The sequence below is a fragment of the Dreissena polymorpha genome, chromosome 1, assembly GCF_020536995.1.
Source record: "Dreissena polymorpha isolate Duluth1 chromosome 1, UMN_Dpol_1.0, whole genome shotgun sequence".
Taxonomy (NCBI): domain Eukaryota; kingdom Metazoa; phylum Mollusca; class Bivalvia; order Myida; family Dreissenidae; genus Dreissena; species Dreissena polymorpha.
Window position 1 is genome coordinate 187,095,712 of NC_068355.1, and position 14,518 is coordinate 187,110,229.

Here is a 14,518-nt window from a genome sequence, read left to right on the forward strand (position 1 = left end):
AAATATCAAATTGCTAGCTTCAATATTGCAAAAGTTATGGCCAATGTTAAAGTTTTCGGACGGACGGACAGACTGACTGACGGACAGTTCAATTGCTATATGCCACCCTACCGGGGGCATAAAAACTGAACATTATACATAGTAAATGACAGTACCAATGTACCTTATGGATGAGGTAATCTCGGCCCCACAGCAGGAGAGTTTGGAGCCCAAGAATTAGACTGGCTTCACCATGCAGATAGGACATGTTGAGCATTTGCCCCAAGGTCCTGGGCTAGGAAGTGTTGCTGGGCATCTGGGCCCAGCTGACCAGAGATCATGTTTTTCAGCAGGGTACCGACCTATGATTGCTAGGAACTAGCTCTTAAACAAAATTTGGCAATTAAAATAAACATTGAAAATAAATGAAGATAATAATTTTATAATGTGCTGAAGGCATTAAATAATTGTTTTACTTAAATTTAATAGAATTTAATAATTAAAGTGGATTTATTTATTGCAAGCAGAAACTGTTGTTCAAGGGCTAAATTTCAGCAGAAAAATGGGCACAACTATGCCCTGACCTATGATTAAAACTGATATCAGATTAACTTTTATTTGCTATTTATTTACCAAGTTTGATAAATTTAAAATCAAAGAATTCACATTTTATGCTAGGAACTTTTCCTTAATCAGCCAGAAAAAGGACTGACGTTAAGTGAACTATATGAGCCTCATTCTCAGATAAATAGGACTTAATGTATGCGCAGGCTGCACAGGCTAATCTGGGATGACACTTTAATAGGGCTTAATGTATGTGCAGTCTGCACAGGCTAATCTGGGATGACACTTTAATAGGACTTAATATATGTGCAGTCTGCACAGGCTAATCAGGGATGACACTTTAATAGGACTTAATGTATGTGCAGTTTGCACAGGCTAATCTGGGATGACACTTTAATAGGACTGAATGTATGTGCAGTCTGCACAGGCTAATCTGGGATGACACTTATATAGGACTCAATGTATGTGCAGTCTGCACAGGCTAATCTGGAATGACACTTTAATAGGGCTTGATGTATGTGCAGTCTGCACAGGATATTCTGGGATGACACTTTAATAGGACTTAATGTATGTGCAGTCTGCACAGGCTAATCTGAGATGACACTTTAATAGGACTTAATGTATGTGCAGTCTGCACAGGATATTCTGGGATGACACTTTAATAGGACTTAATGTATGTGCAGTCTGCACAGGCTAATCTGGGATGACACTTTAATAGGTCGTAATGTATGTGCAGTTTGCACAGGCTAATCTGGGATGACACTTTAATAGGACTGAATGTATGTGCAGTCTGCACAGGCTAATCTGGGATGACACTTTAATAGGACTGAATGTATGTGCAGTCTGCACAGGCTAATCAGGGATGACACTTTAATAGGACTTGATGTATGTGCAGTCTGCACAGGCTAATCTGGGATGACACTTTAATAGGACATTATGCATTTGCAGTCTGCACAGGCTAATCTGGGATGACACTTTAATAGGACTGAATGTATGTGCAGTCTGCACAGGATATTCTGGGATGACACTTTAATAGGACTTAATGTATGTGCAGTCTGCACAGGCTAATCTGGGATGACACTTTAATAGGTCGTAATGTATGTGCAGTTTGCACAGGCTAATCTGGGATGACACTTTAATAGGACTGAATGTATGTGCAGTCTGCACAGGCTAATCTGGGATGACACTTTAATAGGACTTAATGTATGTGCAGTCTGCACAGGCTAATCAGGGATGACACTTTAATAGGACTTGATGTATGTGCAGTCTGCACAGGCTAATCTGGGATGACACTTTAATAGGACATTATGCATGTGCAGTCTGCACAGGCTAATCTGGGATGACACTTTAATAGGACTGAATGTGTGTGCAGTCTGCACAGGCTAATCTGGGGTGACAATTTAATAGGACTTGATGTATGTGAAGTCTGCACTGGCTATTCTGGGATGACACTTTAATAGGACTTTATGTAGGTGTAGTCTGCACAAGCTAATCTGGGATGACAATTTAAGCACATACATAAAGCCCCATATCCCAGAACACCCCTAAGATACTACTTATTTTTCTTGTTGCTGCTGCAGTTGCTGCTGCTGTTGCGACTGGGCCATGGACAGAAATGGAGCGAGTCCTGACGCCGAAGTCGCCACCCCAAACCCGAGAATTGCCAACAACAACTGTTGTTGAATGGCGTCAATCGCATACTGCTCTCCAGGCCTAAGGTTCACATTATTCAAGAACAACATATTGAGGTCAGTCACACTAACGGACGTGTCACGCAATGCCTGCTCTACCTGTTGGATCAGATCATTTCAGTTTGAGCAACTTGTCCGGCCTAATTTGTCGACGCCCATCATCCAATTGTTGCTAAGCGACATCGATGCTGAGACGGAAGTCGAACTCACCAAGGCTCTGCTGTTGGAAGTGTTGCTGAAGCCAACATGGGAGGAGACATTGATAGGAGGCTTGGTAGTCTGACGCAAGACATCGTTGTGCTGAATTTCTTAAGCGAGTTGTAGTATTTGTGCAAGAAGGGGGTTGTCATCGACTTTCACTTCAATGACGTTAGTCATGTTTGCTAGTAAAGTTCACTGAAAAGGAAATGGAAAGTAAACTAAAACCAGATTGTTTAGGGACACATGAATAAGCCTTGCAACACCTTACTTTACAGACCTGTTTTTTAAATGCCAAACATTGTGCCTATAATTGATATTTAGAATATTGCAATTAATTTTTCACCAATTAGAACTCAGAATAACGTAGTATCAATTTTTACACGCACCAACTTGAAATTGGAATTTTTGGTTTTGTAGCAAGGTGTTATACATGTGTTGTGTATTTATTTTTTGTAAATCAAAAACAGGCATAACTTGAGCAATTTAGAATGTGAGATTGTACACCTTTAGTTGTGTGACTATAGAACTTTAAATGTGAGACTACATAATTTTAAATGTGATACTCAGCAACTTAAAATGTGAGACAACACAACTATAAATGTTACAATCTACATATTTAAGTGTGAGTCTGCACATCTTTAAATGTGACAGTTTATGACTTATACCTGAGACTTAACAACTTTTAATGTGAGACAATACACCTGTATGGCATTTAATAAGAAACAATAGATGTAAGTTCAAAATAGTAATTAAACTTAGTGAAATAAACAAACTAGAGCTTTGTCAAAGACCTGACGAATACCCCCACATGCCGCATTGACACATAATATTTTGCATGCCGTCTTCACAAAAACAGCGGACACCATGCTTGACCCCTTGACCTAGTTTTTGACCAAGAGAGGCCCATGTTCTAACTTGGCCTTAAGATCATCTCCATAAAACTTCTGACCAAGTTTGGTGAAGATTGGATGTAAACTACTTGAATTAGAGAGCGGACACCATGCTGAATGTTAAAAATGCACAAAGTGACCCGGTGACCTAGTTTTAGGCCCGGAATGGCCCATGTTCAAACTTGTCCTAGAGATCATTTAGATAAAACTTGTGACCAAATTTGGTGAGGCTTGGATGAAAACTACTTGAATTAGAGAGCGGACAACATGTTGAGGTTTAAAACACACCAAGATACACCGTGACCTAGTTTTTGAGCCGGCATAACCCATATTCAAATTGTACCTAGACATCATCTAGATACAACTTTTGACCAAGTTTGGTGAAGATAGGATAAAAACTACTTGAATTAGAGAGCGGACAACATGGTGAGGTTTAAAACACACTAAATGACCCCGTGACCTAGTTTTTGACCCGGCATGGCCCATGTTCGAACTTGACCTACACATCATCTAGTTACAACTTCTGACCAAGTGTGGTGAAGATCGGATTTAAACTACTTGAAATAGAGAGCGGACACCATGCTCAATTTGTAAAACATACTAAGTGACCCTGTGACCTAGTTTTTGATCAGGCATGGCCTGTGTTTGAACTTGGCATTCAGATCATCTAGATAAAACTTCTGACCAAGTTTGGTGAAGATCGGATGAAAACTACTTGAATTAGAGAGCGGACATCATGCTGAAAGTTTAAAACACACTAAGTGACCCCGTGACCTAGTTTTTGACCCGGCAAGGCCCATGTTCCAACTTCTGACTAAGTTTGGTGAAGATCGGATGAAAACTACTTTAATTAGAGAGCGGAAACTTAATACGGACCGACAGACAGACCGACAGACAAATTCACTCATATATACCCCCCTAAACTTTGTTTGTGGGGGTATAATTAAGCCAGTTATTCTGATAAAAAACTTTAAAATGTGCTATAACTAGGGACTAGCTCTGTGCAGAGTTTATTTTTTACGTTTTTGGATTGGGACAATTCGTAAAAAATTATAGTGTTTTGAATTTAATTGAGAAAATGTTTGTAGTTTTTGCTAAACATAATTTAAAAATTGAGAATAAGTGCTATCAAGATAAATTGCACTAAGGTTCAACTTATAGAGCTGCATATGGAAACAAACTCAATTTGTAACCTATTAAAACATTGTTTGGGGTCAAACCTTGAATTGAGAACTTTAGCCAGTAATAATGGAAAAAATAATCTGTTTAAGATTAGGAATGGGACTCAATTTTGGCCCCAATTTCGACAAAATGAATAACACTGTATGATCTCACCTGAAGCTCAAGAAGCTGAGCTGATATGCTGGCCTCGCTGATATTGCTAAAGGCTTAATTTGAGTTCTGATTAACTCAATGTTGCAACCTATCAAAACATTCTTTTTCTTCCGGGAAACCATGAATTGAGAACTTAAGCCAGTTATCATAAATATAGACTTTTTGAGATAAGAATGGGGCTAAATTTCGGCCCCAATTCCAACAAAATAATTTACACTGTAAGGTCTCACCTGAAGCTCTAGAAGCTGAGATGACATGCTGGCCTTGCTGATATTGCTAAGAGACAAGTTTGAGTTCTGCTTTCTTCAGGTATTGAGTCGGGGGGCGTACTGGACCACACAACAAAACTGCTGTTATTTTTCAAAGCCTTCTCTTGCATCAATTCAATGTGAGGCCTTTTGAACTCGGAGTGCTAAGTGCTCATAGCAAAACCAGACGTGTTCACTTTAAGCACCTTGTTCAAAATGGTGGGCGTAATTTGCGTCTGTGGCACACCCCATGGATGTATGGATATCTTAGTGTTTATAACAAAGTCTTTACTGCCTTTCTGTGTCAACAAGGATGTATTGTGCTCTGTGTTCACAACCAAGTCATTACTGCCTTTCTGTTTCAGCATGGATGTATTGTGCTCTGGGTGTTCACAGCATAGTCATTACTGCCTTTCTGTGCCAGCATGGATATATTGTGCTCTGGGTGTTTACATCCAAGTCATTACTGCCTTTCTGTGTCAGCATGGATGTATCGTGCTCTCAGTTCACGGCAAAGTCATTACTGCCTTTCCTTGTCAACAAGGATGTATTGTGCTCTGTGTTCACAACCAAGTCATAACTGCCTTTCTGTGTCAGCATGGATGTATTGTGCTCTGTGTTCACAGCCAAGTCATTACTGCCTTTCTGTGTCAACAAGGATGTATTGTGCTCTGTGTTCACAACTAAGTCATAACTGTGTTTCTGTATCAGCATGGATGTATGGTGTTCTGTGCTCACAGTCAAGTCATTACTGCCTTTCTGTGTCAGCATGTATGTATTGTGCTCTGTGTTCACAGCATGGGTGTATTGTGTTCTGTGTTCACAGCCAAGTCATAACTGCCTTTCTGTGTCAGCATGGATATAACTTGCTCTGGTTGTTCAAAACCAAGTCATTACTGCCTTTCTGTGTCAGCATGGATATATCTTTCTGTGGGTTTTCACAGCATAGTCATTACTGCCTTTCTGTGTCAGCATGGATATATCGTGCTCTGGGTGTTCACAGCATAGTCATGACTGCCATTCTGTTTCAGCATGGATGTATTGTGCTCTGTTTTCACAGTCAAGTCATTACTGCCTTTCTGTGTCAGCATGGGTGTATCGTGTTCTGTGTTCACAGCCAAGTCATTCCTTCCTTTCTGTGTCAGCATGTATGTATTGTGCTCTGGGTGTTCACAACCAAGTCATGACTGCCTTTCTGTGTCAGCACGGATGTATTGTGCTCTGGGTGTTCACAACCAAGTCATTACTGCCTTACTGTGTCAGCATTGATGTATCGCGCTCTGGGTGTTCACAACCAAGTCATTACCGCCTTTCTTTGTCAGCATGGATGTATCGTGCTCTGGGTATTCACAACCAAGTTGCCTTTCTTTGTCAGAAATATTGCCAAAAGTCCGTTCTATTATGATATTCAGGCCGCTGAGAGGACAATCTGGGGCAGTCCGTTACCCTACAATTGTTCAAACTATCAACAGCAGATGGATCCCACTAGGAAAGCTTACGCTTTTATTGTTCCTTGATTTTCTTCCGTTCAATTTCTGTTTGTCCCATAAAGATTGGAACAACTTATTGAAATTTTTATTCTTCATGATATTTGTTGTGATGTCCAACAGCAACAACTGACTGTTAACGTTACCATAACTACTGCTATAACTTTTCGTGTCTGTAACACTCGTCCCTCTCAGGCCCACGGGGAACTCTAGCTTAACAAAACTACCCAGGCTTATGTGTGGACAACTTGACGTTGGCATTGCGTTTGTTCAGAACAGAATCATGCTAAGAATTTCCTGCACAACGGAGTTGTTCAATGATGCTGACTTTTTGAGGCAGGCGGTCAAGGCGGAGGAGTTAGAAGTCAAGGGAGGGGAAGGGTCGTTCTGGACTGGGGCTTCAGCAGGCGGGACTGGTGCGGTTGCTGGGCCAACTCGATATCAATGCTGGTGCTCTGCTGAAAACAACAACAACACAGTGGGTGATAGGAACTTGTAACAAAGTATATTACAAGCTATAACAAACTATGCCTCTTGACTGGCTGAGAAGGTTTTCAAAAACATGAATTTCTATTCTGGCATTTTATTGGTTCCTTGTCCTTAATAGCATAAACATAAATACAATGTAGTCATTTTGTATTAAAACAAGAAAAGTGTTGGCTAATGTTATACTTATCTGTAAATTTATATCTATAATCTTTACTCCATTTCTAGAAATGTATTTTCATAAGCCAATATAGGGATCACTAATGTTAGAAAGTGTCGTCCCAGATTAGCATGTGAAATTCACATACCAGTAAGCTAATAAGGGAGGGTACTTTCTGACTAGTCTGGATTTTCATAGAGGATTATTTGTTCAACAAAAAATACCTTAAAGAGAAAAATGTTGTCCATTATTAGCCTGTGCAAACTGCATAGGCTTATCTGTGATAACAATTTAAGCACATGCATAAGGCCCCATTTTTTCGAATATCAAGTATGATGAGTTATGGGTCAGGGGAGTGGATGGGTCGTCCTGGACTGGGGCTCCTGCAGGCCGGACTGGTGCTGTTGCTGGGCCAACTCGATATCAATGGTGGTGCTGTCCTGAAAACAACAGCACAGTGGGTGATGTGAACTTGTAAAAAATGTTTATATTACAATCTATACGAAACTATGCCTCTTGATTGGTTATGAAGGTGTTTAATAGGCAACATTTCCTTCTAATGAATTTCTAATCTGGCATTTCATTGGTTTATTGTCCTCAATAGCACGAAAATTAATATCATCAAACCATTTCGCATTAAAACATTGTTGGCTAATAAAACACTGTATACCAACCTGTATATTCATAATGATGTAATTTCATTAGCCAATACGCGGCTCCTAAATATTACAAATAGTCGTCCCAGATTAACATGTGAAGTCCACACAAGCTAATCAGGAAGGACACTTTTTGACTGGATTTTCATAAAGAGGATATTCCTTTTCAACAAAAATACTTAACATATGAAATTGTTGTCCCAAATATGCCTGTGTGGATTGCACAAGCTAATCTAGGACAACGGAAACAATTTAAGCACATGCATTAAGCCCCATTTAAAGATGTTTTTTCCTGTATAAAATTAAAAAATAATAGAAAATCATCTTCTTAACATTGTTTTTAAATTGTACTTATTATACGTATCACTTTACTTTTCCATATATTGTACTGCTCATATACATTGGATTTAAATTATGTTATAGGCCACTTGCCCTTAACGACTACACACTGACAACACTAGTTTGCCCGTTCTTTGGTGACGCCTAAAAATCCACATTTTCACAGTAACCAATACCAAGAAACGATTTTTTCCAAGTAAATTGCTATCATAAACTTTGTTTGATATGTTGAGGGAAAACACAAGTTTCTGAAAACATATTACCCAATTGCCCACAAACACAAATCCGATCACAGGACGTGTTTTGTGTCATGTTTTGTATCATCCTTTGACCCATTCATTTTAAGAAAGTAAAATGATTCTCGAATTTTAATTATAGTGAAGAAATGAGTAGCAAACTTCTTAAACATGCGAAAATTCTAGTCACAAATTTCTTTGAATTGTGACCCACAAAACTCTCAAATTTGAAAAAAAACCACTGTAATTCCATAAAAAGGAAAAACTACAACTTTAAAAAAGGCACTGACTGATGAAACAGATGCAAAATATTGGTCAACAATTCAAGCTAGAGACTGGAATGCTATACCCCTGATCCTGGAAAATCATTTATATTAGTTGGCATAACACTTGGAGGTATTTCAAAAAAATACTTTTTTGTGGACATGTAAATTCGTTCATTTCTTACTTGTTGAAAAAAACATGAATTTGCATGGATCATTTTGTTATGTGTTTGAGTAAATTTAGTGGATCAGTAAACCCACGAAATCAACATTAATTAGTGTACCACAAATTATAACAAATTTACAGTACTTAATCAACATGTTTTTAGAAATGTGTTTGACAAGATTTATTATATTTATTTTTAATCTAAATTTATGATTGTTCATTAAGAACAATAATTGAGATTTTTTTTAGTCCGGTGTAATGCAAATATTAATTGCTGAATAAAGTCGAAACCCAATGACTCTAACTTGGCTGGACTGACAACAAAAGTTTTAGCCATCCAGAATTCGATCCAACCGATCTGAATATACTTGTGTTTACTAACATAAATCTGCAATAGATTTACATCTCCAGTTGAAGAGTATTCATACTGCCTAATCTCCGTACTACTTTCTTCTTTTGAATCAGTAAGAACAGAATTTATATACATGACATTTTTAAGTAATCACTATTTTAAAACAGTTACACAAACAATCAAACAATGATCTTATGTAAGGAATAACGCTAAGAAACAAAGCAATATGTAAGCATTATATGCACATTGCCCAAGTATTAAACAACACATGTATTACTTTATTTGCTTGTGTTTTTATTTAAGAATGACATGACGACGCATAGATACAAAATTGTCTATTCAAGTTGACATATTATAACTGTAGCTCTAACTATTATAGTAGATCTTTATTTTGTATAATCATAAACTGTGTATTTTGTAAACACTGTATGCTTGCTTTGTCCTCTTGGGCTTTTGGCCTTCTGGATGGATTGTTTAATAAACCATATTGTGATGCAGCTGTTCCAGCCATAATATTATAGCATCTACAAAAACGCCAGATTGTCATCTTTTACTCAAATCAATTAACGATTGAGTCAATAACATGTTTGAAATTATAGGGAGCCTTAAATCAAGTGCTCATAATCAAGTAACAGCTTTATGCGACCCTAGGTGCTTTAGAGCCAGGCAAACAAAACAACGTGAAAATTGTGACGGGGACTTAAAAAAAATATGAGACATTATTTGACCCCTGAAAATTCGAGCCATTTGACATAAATGTATATGAATATTTAGCAATACAAAAATAGATGCTTTGAGGATAGTCCGGACAAACCGGAAAGTTGAGCCAAGCAAGTTTGAGCCAACAGGTTTTGACTGTATATTATAATTTTTAGAAAATTACTATTCTGCTAATCTGTGAACAAGTCAAAATTCATAGGTTCTCTTAATTCATTTTAATTGTATTTATTATTGCATTTTATGTTCATTCTTTCTTTATTCAAATAAATTAAGTTTCCACATTTATATACGAATTAGGTTTCTAGTTTGGATACTCGTTTACAGTAATTTATAAATATATTAAGACTTCACCACTGTGAGAAAAGTTTAAAATAGCACAAGAGCCATTCAATTTTAAGCGCTCTGAATTCAATCACACATTGCTTACATTAGTATCTCTTAACAATTATTTTTAATTTGCATTAACATGAACACCATTGTCCCAATAACCACTTTTTTAATCATATTGTTTGTTATACCAAATTTATTCTCATAAGAATGTATAAATACAACCCTTAAACGGACTTAACTTGAGCATCGCTCTTGAAAAACGGGACTTAATGAATGTGTATAGTGTCTTCCCACATAAGCCAGTGGAGTCCTCATAGGCTAACCTGAGACGACACTTTTTTTTACTAAGACTTGATTTTTGTTTAGAAACAAGAGATGTGTTCCTCAGAAACAAAATGCCCCCTACTGCGCCGCTTTGAAATATAATTTGTATTTATCATTTGGCAGGTATAGAAATAATCCCCCTTTAAAGCTTATTACTTCTCTTGGATTTTGTTTTTGACCTATATCATTGAAGGATGTCCTTGACCTTTCACCGCTCAAAATGTGCAGCTTCATGAGATACACATGCATGCCAAATATCAAGTTGCTATCTTCAAAATTGCAACAGTTATGGCCAATGTTGTTGTTTTTCGGACGGACGGAGAGACTGACATACTGACTGACTGACTGATGGACAGTTCAACTGCTATATGCCACACTACCAGGAGCATACAAATACTCTTAAAACGAAAATGTATTGTATATAATAATTATCTCCCTTTAAAGCTTATTACTTTCCTTGGATTTGTATTTTCGACCCTAGACCTTGAAGGATTATCTTGACCTTGAAATTTTACCACTCAAAATGTGCACCTCCATGAGATACACATGCATGCAAAATATCAAGTTGCTATCTTCAATATCGCAAGTAATGGCCAATGTTAAAGTTTTTTTCAGACGGACGGAGAGACTGACATACTGACTGACTGACTGACGGACAGTTCAACTGCTATATGCCACCCTACCGGGGGCATACAAATTCCCTTTAAACAAAAAGCGGAAAGTATCATCCCATATTACTCTGTGTGCCCACTGCACAGGCTATTCTGCAGATGGCACTAAAATGCATTACCGTAATTACTCTATGTTTTCGGACACTCTAAGTTTTCGGACACCCCGTTTTTTAGCAAAAAAAATTATTTTTCGTGACTCTTAATTTTCGGACACACAAGTTTTCGTCCATTATTAATGTCTCTAAGTTTTCGGACAGTATATTTTACAGCGCTATTTTACCAAATTTCGGTCTTGTTTTCGATATCTAATGACACTTCGATCATGGGGTTTAACAACCAGATTAACATCATAAAACATGACAGGTGCATGCCTGAGGGCAACGGACCATTACATTTGCGTTATTGGGTAAAAAACCTTGTAAACTGGTATGAATCAATTGTTTCGCCCGATTACATAAGCGTTATGACAATTACCAGGGGTAGTGCCAATTAACATGAGTGAATCCACATGAGTGAATCCTTTGTCTGTGGTTAAACCACGTGACCTATGAATCGGTCAGCTTAGCAATTTGTGACGTCACAGCAGAACTGTGCTATTATCTACCGCAATGGTACTTCCCCTTCTCAGTAAAATAACTGTGACAAATACTAAACGCTTCAAAGTGTGATGCTCCCTTTTGCAAGTTTTACGAACAATGGAAGGTGTAAGACAACAACTATCGGAAATGAACAAACAATTCATTGTTTGCTTTTTTTTGCGTTAATTACAGGTTCATACTAGCGAGTATCGGTACATCACATGCTCATCTTTGAACTCGTTGGTCAAAGTACAACCTTGTAGTAACGATCTGTCACATAAATTAAGCATTTAAAATTATTCAAAATGCAGTGCAAACACATATAGCTGTAATTTATACAATACGGCATGGTATTTTACAAGCGCGTGCTATTACCCGTAGTCGTTGATACAATTGACGCTATTTCGGACACTTCAATTTTCGACTCTAAGTTTTCGGACACCTGTATTTTGTGAATATTTTTCGAATCTAAGTTTTCGGACACGAAAAAAATATATTATCTTTAAGTGTCCGAAAACATACAGTAATTACGGTAAGCACTATTATCCCAGAACAAGGCTCACCTGGTATCATCTTGTACAACTCGTTGACAGAAGGTAAGGGGACCACACTTTACACACATGCATTTAGTCCCTGTGCAGACTACACAGGCTAATCTGGGACCACACTTTACACACATGCATTTAGTCCCTGTACAGACAACACATGCTAATCTGGGACCACACTTTACACACATGCATTTAGTCCCTGTACAGACAACACATGCTAATCTGGGACCACACTTTATGCACATGCATTTAGTCCCTGTACAGACTACACAGGCTAATCTGGGACCACACTTTACACACATGCATTTAGTCCCTGTGCAGACTACACAGGCTAATCTGGGACCACACTTTACACACATGCATTTAGTCCCTGTGCAGACTACACAGGCTAATATGGGACCACACTTTACACACATGCATTTAGTGCCTGTGCAGACTACACAGGCTAATCTGGGACCACGCTTTATGCACATGCATTTAGTCCCTGTACAGACTACACATGCTAATCTGGGACCACACTTTACACACATGCATTTAGTCCCTGTACAGACTACACAGGCTAATCTGGGACCACACTTTACACACATGCATTTAGTCCCTGTACATACTACACAGGCTAATTTGGGACCACACTTTACACACATGCATTTAGTCCCTGTACAGACTACACAGGCTAATCTGGGAGCACACTTTACACACATGCATTTAGTCCCTGTACAGACTACACAGGCTAATCTGGGACCACACTTTATGCACATGCATTTAGTCCCTGTACAGACTACACATGCTAATCTGGGACCACACTTTACACACATGCATTTAGTCCCTGTACAGACTACACAGGCTAATCTGGGACCACACTTTATGCACATGCATTTAGTCCCTGTACTGACTACACAGGCTAATCTGGGACCACACTTTACACACAAGCATTTAGTCCCTGTACAGACTACACAGGCTAATCTGGGACCACACTTTACACACATGCATTTAGTGCCTGTGCAGACTACACAGGCTAATCTGGGACCACGCTTTATGCACATGCATTTAGTCCCTGTACAGACTACACAGGCTAATCTGGGACCACACTTTATGCACATGCATTTAGTCCCTGTACAGACTACACAGGCTTATCTGGGACCACACTTTACACACATGCATTTAGTCCCTGTGCAGACTACACAGGCTAATCTGGGACCACACTTTACACACATGCATTTAGTCCCTGTACAGACTACACAGGCTATCTGGGACCACACTTTATGCACATGCATTTAATCCCTGTGCAGACTACACAGGCTAATCTGGGACCACACTTTACACACATGCATTTAGTCCCATTATCCCAGAGGGAGGCACATATGTTTCTTGAAAAAACACTCAACAACAGACTGTAAGCAGACTTAACTTAAGTTTGTGGAATGAGGCCGGAGTCCTTCTAATAGGGAAAATTCTTGGTGTTTTTACCACAAATTGGGACATTGATGTTGTTGGTTTTTTGCTTACAAATACTATATAATTGAGAATAAGCGTTTTCAAAATTGTATTTACATGAAATAAGGTTCAAGTAATAGAGCTGGGTAGGGAGATTAACTTGATATTGTGATACATTTATTTTTCTTTATCTTCAATTGGACATTTGAGGCAGTTGTTTGGGAAAAATACATTGTTTTAGGATTGTAAATGGGGTCGATTTCAGACCACAAATTCGACAAATAACAGCAACACTATATACATACTAAAAACTTAACATCTCCTTGCAAACAGGCTCTATACAACCAAGGCATTCCAAGCTTAATTAAATATCTCACAATTTTTTAAAAACTCAAGGTCTGCATGGGAATGACATAAATTCTAGAGGTGTTGTGTTAATGAGGTTTCTTATGAATAAGTTGGGAAGCATCAAGCTGAAAAAGTTTTTTAGTTATTGATCCTCAAGTCAATGAAGTCGTGCTGTAAACACGATACATAAAAAAAAGACGCAATTTTAACTTCTATGATATCATATCTCATATTCATGTTCATGATTCATATTTAGCTTTTTTAATACAGATGTAACACTGTAAAACAATTCTTATGCGTTCGATGCTAATTTTTGTTGATTTTAAGGTTTTACCGATCTACAAATTTATCACAAACACACCGGAAATGAACTGACACAAATTCCTTATTTATTTTTCCAAACTGAGTAATCCACACATTAACTAATTATATGTCCATGAAAAACTTTTGTAATCACCAAAATTTCATGAGGAGGAATATCCATGATTTTGCAATATACAAACAATTTAAGA

At 38.0% G+C, this 14,518-nt stretch overlaps 1 protein-coding gene across 2 annotated transcripts in view; it reads right to left on the minus strand.

Annotated features, from left to right (window-relative positions):
• Nucleotides 1–14,518, minus strand: part of LOC127864276 (uncharacterized) — a 213,295-nt gene that overhangs the window by 16,540 nt on the left and 182,237 nt on the right. For both annotated transcript variants that reach the window (XR_008041670.1, XM_052403946.1), the window contains 3 exons: nucleotides 7,266–7,481; nucleotides 4,891–6,853; nucleotides 164–2,630 (listed from right to left, as the gene is read on the minus strand). The gene's annotated coding sequence lies outside the window, so the exon portion shown is untranslated. The remainder of the gene's footprint in view (nucleotides 1–163; nucleotides 2,631–4,890; nucleotides 6,854–7,265; nucleotides 7,482–14,518) is intronic.